Genomic DNA, 8,047 nt, shown 5'->3' on the forward strand with positions numbered 1-8,047 from the left:
TCTGCCTATCCATCTCCCCATCCAGCCCTCTGCCTATCCATCTCCCCATCCACCCCTCTCTCTGTCCGTCTCCCCATCCACCCCTCTGTCTGTCCATCTCCCATCCAGCCCTCTGCCTACCCATCTCCCCATCCACTCCTCTGTCTGTCCATCTCCCCATCCAGCCCTCTGCCTATCCATCTCCCCATCCAGCCCTCTGTCTGTCCATCTCCCCATCCAGCTCTCTGCCTATCCATCTCCCCATCCAGCCCTCTGCCTGTCCGTCTCCCCATCCAGCCCTCTGCCTATACATCTCCCCATCCACCCCTCTGTCTGTCCATCTCCCCATCCAGCCCTCTGCCTATCCATCTCCCCATCCACCCCTCTGTCTGTCCGTCTCCCCATCCAGCCCTCTGCCTATCCATCCCCATCCAGCCCTCTGCCTATCCATCTCCCCATCCACCCCTCTGTCTGTCCATCTCCCCATCCAGCTCTCTGCCTATCCATCTCCCCATCCAGCCCTCTGCCTGTCCGTCTCCCCATCCAGCCCTCTGCCTATCCATCTCCCCATCCACCCCTCTGTCTGTCCATCTCCCCATCCAGCCCTCTGCCTATCCATCTCCCCATCCACCCCTCTGTCTGTCCGTCTCCCCATCCAGCCCTCTGCCTATCCATCCCCATCCAGCCCTCTGCCTATCCATCTCCCCATTCACCCCTCTGTCTATCCATCCCCATCCACCCCTCTGTCTGTCCATCTCCCCATCCAGCCCTCTCTCTATCCATCTCCCCATCCAGCCCTCTGTCTGTCCATCTCCCCATCCAGCCCTCTGCCTATCCATCTCCCCATCCAGCCCTCTCTCCATCCATCTCCCCATCCAGCCCTCTGTCTGTCCATCTCCCCATCCAGCTCTCTGCCTATCCATCTCCCCATCCACCCCTCTGTCTGTCCGTCTCCCCATCCAGCCCTCTGCCTATCCATCTCCCCATCCAGCCCTCTGTCTGTCCGTCTCCCCATCCAGCCCTCTGCCTATCCATCTCCCCATCCACCCCTCTGTCTGTCCGTCTCCCCATCCAGCCCTCTGCCTATCCATCTCCCCATCCACCCCTCTGTCTGTCCGTCTCCCCATCCAGCCCTCTGCCTATCCATCCCCATCCACCCCTCTGTCTGTCCATCTCCCCATCCAGCCCTCTGCCTATCCATCTCCCCATCCAGCCCTCTGTCCGTCCGTCTACCCATCCAGCCCTCTGCCTATCCATCTCCCCATCCAGCCCTCTCTCCATCCATCTCCCCATCCACCCCTCTGTCTGTCCATCTCCCCATCCAGCCCTCTGCCTATCCATCTCCCCATCCACCCCTCTGTCTGTCCGTCTCCCCATCCAGCCCTCTGCCTATCCATCTCCCCATCCAGCCCTCTGTCTGTCCGTCTCCCCATCCAGCTCTCTGCCTATCCATCTCCCATCCAGCCCTCTGCCTGTCCGTCTCCCCATCCAGCCCTCTGCCTATCCATCTCCCCATCCACCCCTCTGTCTGTCCATCTCCCCATCCAGCCCTCTGCCTATCCATCTCCCATCCAGCCCTCTGTCCGTCCGTCTCCCCATCCAGCCCTCTGCCTATCCATCTCCCCATCCACCCCTCTGTCTGTCCATCTCCCCATCCAGCCCTCTGCCTATCCATCTCCCCATCCACCCCTCTGTCTATCCGTCTCCCCATCCAGCCCTCTGCCTATCCATCTCCCCATCCAGCCCTCTGTCCGTCCGTCTACCCATCCAGCCCTCTGCCTATCCATCTCCCCATCCAGCCCTCTCTCCATCCATCTCCCCATCCACCCCTCTGTCTGTCCATCTCCCCATCCAGCCCTCTGCCTATCCATCTCCCCATCCACCCCTCTGTCTGTCCGTCTCCCCATCCAGCCCTCTGCCTATCCATCTCCCCATCCACCCCTCTGTCTGTCCATCTCCCCATCCAGCTCTCTGCCTATCCATCTCCCCATCCAGCCCTCTGTCTGTCCGTCTCCCCATCCAGCCCTCTCTCCATCCATCTCCCCATCCAGCCCTCTGTCTGTCCATCTCCCCATCCAGCCCTCTGCCTATCCATCTCCCCATCCACCCCTCTGTCCGTCCGTCTCCCCATCCAGCCCTCTGCCTATCCATCCCCATCCAGCCCTCTGCCTATCCATCTCCCCATTCACCCCTCTGTCTATCCATCCCCATCCACCCCTCTGCCTACCCATCTCCCCATCCACCCCTCTGTCTGTCCGTCTCCCCATCCAGCTCTCTGCCTATCCATCTCCCCATCCAGCCCTCTGTCTGTCCGTCTCCCCATCCAGCCCTCTGCCTATCCATCTCCCCATCCACCCCTCTGTCTGTCCATCTCCCCATCCAGCCCTCTGCCTATCCATCTCCCCATCCACCCCTCTGTCTGTCCATCTCCCCATCCACCCCTCTCTCTCTCTCTCCCCATCCACACATCTATCTATCTATCTATCTATCCCCATCCACCCCTCCCCCTCTCCAAAATCCCGCTATATATTCTCTCTTGTGTGCGCTCCATGGGTGGGTAAGAGTGGAGTTGTGTGCGTGTGTGTATATATATAGTTGAATTCCCCATGTGTAGGAATTGTGTGTACTTAGGAGGTGTGTGTGTTTGTGTGTTGTGTGGCTATGTGAGGGAGACGTGTGCCTTTATGCCAGATGCACTGTGGGCATGGGACAGGTGTGTTGTGTTGTGTGGGCTGTGTATATGGTGGGGGTTGTGTGTGTGAAGGGTGGGGGTTGTGTGTGTGTTGTGTTGTGTGGGATGTGTATATGGTGGGGGTTGTGTGTGTGAAGGGTGGGGGTTGTGTGTGTGTTGTGTTGTGTGGGCTGTGTATATGGTGGGGGTTGTGTGTGTGAAGGGTGGGGGTTGTGTGTGTGTGTTGTGTTGTGTGGGCTGTGTATATGGTGGGGGTTGTGTGTGTGAAGGGTGGGGGTCGTGTGTGTGTGTTGTGTTGTGTGGGCTGTGTAAATGGTGGGGGTTGTGTGTGTGAAGGGTGGGGGTTGTGTGTGTGTTGTGCTGTGTGTGCTGTGTATATGCGGGTGGTAGTGTGTCCAGATGGTGGGGGTTCTGTGTGTGCTGTGTATATGGTGAGAGTTGTGTGTGTGTGTGTGTGGTGTTGTGTGGGCTGTGTATATGCTGGGGGCTGTGTGTGTGAAGGGTGGGGGTTGTGTGTGTGTTGTGTTGTGTGTGCTGTGTATATGCAGGTGGTAGTGTGTCCAGATGGTGGGGATTCTGTGTGTGCTGTGTATATGGTGAGAGTTGTGTGTGTGTGTGTGTTGTGTTGTGCGGGCTGTGTATATGGTGGGGGCTGTGTGTGAAGGGTGGGGGTCGTATGTGTGTGTTGTGTTGTGTGGGCTGTGTATATGGTGAGGGTTGTGTGTGTGAAGGGTGGGGGTTGTGTGTGTGTTGTGTTGTGTGGGCTGTGTATATGGTGGGGGTTGTGTGTGTGAAGGGTGGGGGTTGTGTGTGTGTTGTGTTGTGTGGGCTGTGTATATGGTGGGGGTTTTGTGTGTGAAGGGTGGGGGTCGTGTGTGTGTGTTGTGTTGTGTGGGCTGTGTATATGGTGGGGGTTGTGTGTGTGAAGGGTGGGGGTCGTATGTGTGTGTTGTGTTGTGTGGGCTGTGTATATGGTGGGGGTTGTGTGTGTGAAGGGTGGGGGTTGTGTGTGTGTTGTGTTGTGTGGGCTGTGTATATGGTGGGGGTTGTGTGTGTGAAGGGTGGGGGTTGTGTGTGTGTGTTGTGTTGTGTGGGCTGAGTATATGGTGGTGGTTGTGTGTGTGAAGGGTGGGGGTCGTGTGTGTGTGTTGTGTTGTGTGGGCTGTGTATATGGTGGGGGTTGTGTGTGTGAAGGGTGGGGGTCGTGTGTGTGTGTTGTGTTGTGTGGGCTGTGTATATGGTGGGGGTTGTGCGTGTGAAGGGTGGGGGTCGTGTGTGTGTGTTGTGTTGTGTGGGCTGTGTATATGGTGGGGGTTGTGTGTGTGAAGGGTGGGGGTCGTGTGTGTGTGTTGTGTTGTGTGGGCTGTGTATATGGTGGGGGTTGTGTGTGTGAAGGGTGGGGGTCGTGTGTGTGTGTTGTGTTGTGTGGGCTGTGTATATGGTGGGGGTTGTGCGTGTGAAGGGTGGGGGTCGTGTGTGTGTGTTGTGTTGTGTGGGCTGTGTATATGGTGGGGGTTGTGTGTGTGAAGGGTGGGGGTTGTGTGTGTGTGTTGTGTTGTGTGGGCTGAGTATATGGTGGGGGTTGTGTGTGTGAAGGGTGGGGGTCGTGTGTGTGTGTTGTGTTGTGTGGGCTGTGTATATGGTGGGGGTTGTGTGTGTGAAGGGTGGGGGTCGTGTGTGTGTGTTGTGTTGTGTGGGCTGTGTATATGGTGGGGGTTGTGCGTGTGAAGGGTGGGGTCATGTGTGTGTGTTGTGTTGTGTGGGCTGTGTATATGCTGGGGGTTGTGTGTGTGAAGGGTGGGGGTTGTGTGTGTGTTGTGTTGTGTGTGCTGTGTATATGCGGTTGGTAGTGTGTCCAGATGGTGGGGATTCTGTGTGTGCTGTGTATATGGTGAGAGTTGTGTGTGTGTGTGTGTTGTGTTGTGTGGGCTGTGTATATGCTGGGGGCTGTGTGTGTGAAGGGTGGGGGTTGTGTGTGTGTTGTGTTGTGTGTGCTGTGTATATGCGGTTGGTAGTGTGTCCAGATGGTGGGGATTCTGTGTGTGCTGTGTATATGGTGAGAGTTGTGTGTGTGTGTGTGTTGTGTTGTGTGGGCTGTGTATATGCTGGGGGCTGTGTGTGTGAAGGGTGGGGGTTGTGTGTGTGTTGTGTTGTGTGTGCTGTGTATATGCGGGTGGTAGTGTGTCCAGATGGTGGGGATTCTGTGTGTGCTGTGTATATGGTGAGAGTTGTGTGTGTGTGTGTGTTGTGTTGTGTGGGCTGTGTATATGCTGGGGGTTGTGTGTGTGTGGACAGTGGGGGTTGTGTGTGCGTTGTGCGGATGGTGGCGGTTGTGTGTGTCTCCCAGCTCTGTGAGTTTCTTGCGTGGCCGAGGTTGCGTACGCTGTGTGTGTTGTGTGTTGTGTGTCCATGTCCCCAGTCCCTCTCTCTCCCCCCGCAGGCTCTAGCCTGGCAAGTCCCATGGCTGGGGCCTGAAGGACCCGGGACAGCTGCATCCAGCCCCCCCGCCGCCCCCACCTACGTCACTGTCGCAAAGGGAACCGGACACCACAACACACACGTGCCTCAGGCACACACACGCTCACCCCCTGCCTCTCCCCCGCTGAGCCACACAGCCCAGCCCAGGGCCCTGCCAAGATGGGAGAGAACCCAGGAGTCCTGGCCCCCAGCCCCCCCCTGCTCTGACCCACCAGCCCCCACTCCCCTCCCAGAGCCAGGGAGAGAACCCAGGAGTCCTGGCTCCCAGTCCCCCCTGCTCTGACCCACCAGCCCCCACTCCCCTCCCAGAGCCAGGGAGAGAACCCAGGAGTCCTGGCTCCCAGCCCCGCCCTGCTCTAACCACCAGCCCCCATTCCCCTCCCAGAGCTGGGGAGAGAACCCAGGAGTCCTGGCTCCCAGCCCCCCCTGCTCTAACCCACCAGCCCCGACTCCCCTCCCAGAGCTGGGGAGAGAACCCAGGAGTCCTGGCTCCCAGCCCCACCCGCTCTAACCCACCAGCCCCGACTCCCCTCCCAGAGCTGGGGAGAGAACCCAGGAGTCCTGGCTCCCAGCACCCCCTGCTCTGACCCACCAGCCCCCACTCCCCTCCCCGAGCCCGGAGAGAACCCAGGAGTCCCAGGCTGTGGATCTGGGCCCCCTGACCCCAGATGAGACTGTTCTCAGCGTGGGGCAGGGCTGGGGGGGTGGTGACAAGTCAGTGACTCAGAGGGCAAAAGTCGCCCTGGCCTTTGAATGCCCCCCCCGCCGCCCCCCGCCCATGCCACAAGTGTCTCACAGCGACAGACGCTGACACCGGACAGCTGGGAATGGGCTAAAATAGGAGACAGCACATCAGCCCCCCCGCCCTCCGCTTCCCCCCCCCGCAGCTTCCCCCCCCTCCCCCCCGCTGCCCGACCTTTCTCTGCTCAGCAGCTCCTCCCCTCCCAGCGCCGGGGAGAGAACCCAGGAGTCCTGGCTCCTAGCCCCCCCGCTCTGACCCACCAGCCCCCACTCCCCTCCCGGAGCCGGGGAGAGAACCCAGGAGTCCTGGCTCCCAGCCCCCCCGCTCTGACCCACCAGCCCCCACTCCCCTCCCGGAGCCGGGGAGAGAACCCAGGAGTCCTGGCTCCCAGCGCCCCCTGCTCCAACCCACCGGCCCCCACTCCCCTCCCGGAGTCGGGGAGAGAACCCAGGAGTCCTGGCGCCCTGCCACCCCAGTGGTTCCCTGTCCCAGCGTGCCGGGGTGATGATGTCTCTGTTTAATTTTAGGGGGCAACACAAGGGGCCTCGTGAAGTAGCAGGCGGGGCGTGGGGGCAGCTGTCACGGGAGGGGGCAGGGCCGGGGTGGGGGCTGCCAGGCGCCAGGGCAAATGCCCAGCCTAAAATGCCCTTGGGGTGAACGGAGGACAGGGGCCTCGCAGGGCCTCCTGCCCCCTCCCCCATCCCCTCTTGCCCCTCCCCCTCGTCCCTGCCCCTCCCCTCCCCCTTCCCCCACCATTGCCCCCTCTCCCCTCCCCTGCCTCCCCCCCTTCACCTCTCCCCGCCCTGTGTCCACCCCTCTGCCGCCTCCCTGTCTCTGGCCCCTCTCCCCAAGCCGGGGCGGGGGGGAAGCTCAGATAGTTGGGGGGGACAAATCCTGCACTAGGGGAGCAAAGGGGGGCTGTGAGGGGCTCAGGAGGTTGAGGGAGTCTGAGCGTGGGGGGAGGGAAATACTGGGGCTCCCCCCCAGCCAGTCCTCGCCCCTCCCCCCACACCGGTAGGTTCCCCCTTCCACCCCCCAATTCTAAGTGAAAGTCGTGATTCCTTCCGTGTTGCTAAAATTAGCCCAGAGGTCACCTTAACTGACCCCCCCCAGCTTCCCCCTCCCCCCACCTGTGCCCCCCCTAGAATCTCCCCCGCACATGTTCTCCCACAGAGCGCCCCCTGCTAAATAACCACCCAGCCGCCCGCCCCCCCAAAATCTTTCCTGACACCCGCCCTCCCACCAAACACAACAAAACCGGCCACCCCAGCAGGGGGCACCGTCCCCCCACTGAATTCCCCCACCTGGTCCTTAGATTTCTACTCGCATGCTGCCTAATAAAGATGGTAACCCACCGTCTTTTCGGCCTACTCCAGCCAAGCTGGCAAGGCAGGTTTGCCGAAACGGGACCGGCATGCTCCAATTAATGATCTTGTTAAGATACTGTTGGAGTAAGAAGAAGACGGCCCGGAGTTTAAGCATAGGAGTTTCTGGTGGTCCGGGAATAAAGTACAAAGTATCAAGGGGTGCGAAATTCGGTTTAGGAGCGGGTGGCGTAAGGGATGCATCATCTGCGATCTCCCCGATTGGGGGGTGAACGTTTAACCGGGCAAAGTACGGCCATTGCAATATGGGGGGGGTATGTCGTCCATGACTCTGTTCAGCCGTGGAGTATAACGAGTGGATACGATGATGGGGACGGATCTACCCTCGTTGGGTGGGATTTAACCCCTCCCAGAGCCAGGGAGAGAACCCAGGAGTCCTGGCTCCCAGCCCCCCTTGCTCTAACCACCAGCCCCTGCTCCCCTCCCAGAGCAGGGGAGAGAACCCAGGAGTCCTGGCTCCCAGCCTCCCACTCCCCTCCCAGAGCCAGGGAGAGAACCCAGGAGTCCTGGCTCCCAGCCCCGTCTGCTCTAACCCACCAGTCCCCACTCCCCTCCCAGAGCAAGGGAGAGAACCCAGGAGTCCTGGCTCCCAGCCTCCCACTCCTCTCTCAGAGCCAGAGAGAGAACCCAGGCGTCCTGGCTCCCAGCCCCCCCTGCTCTAACCACCAGGACCCACTCCCCTCCTAGAGCAGGGGAGAGAACCCAGGAGTCCTGGCTCCCAGCCTCCCACTCCCCTCCCAGAGCCAGAGAGAGAACCCAGGAGTCCTGGCT

This window comes from Natator depressus, chromosome 28 (assembly GCF_965152275.1).
Source record: "Natator depressus isolate rNatDep1 chromosome 28, rNatDep2.hap1, whole genome shotgun sequence".
Classification (NCBI taxonomy): domain Eukaryota; kingdom Metazoa; phylum Chordata; order Testudines; family Cheloniidae; genus Natator; species Natator depressus.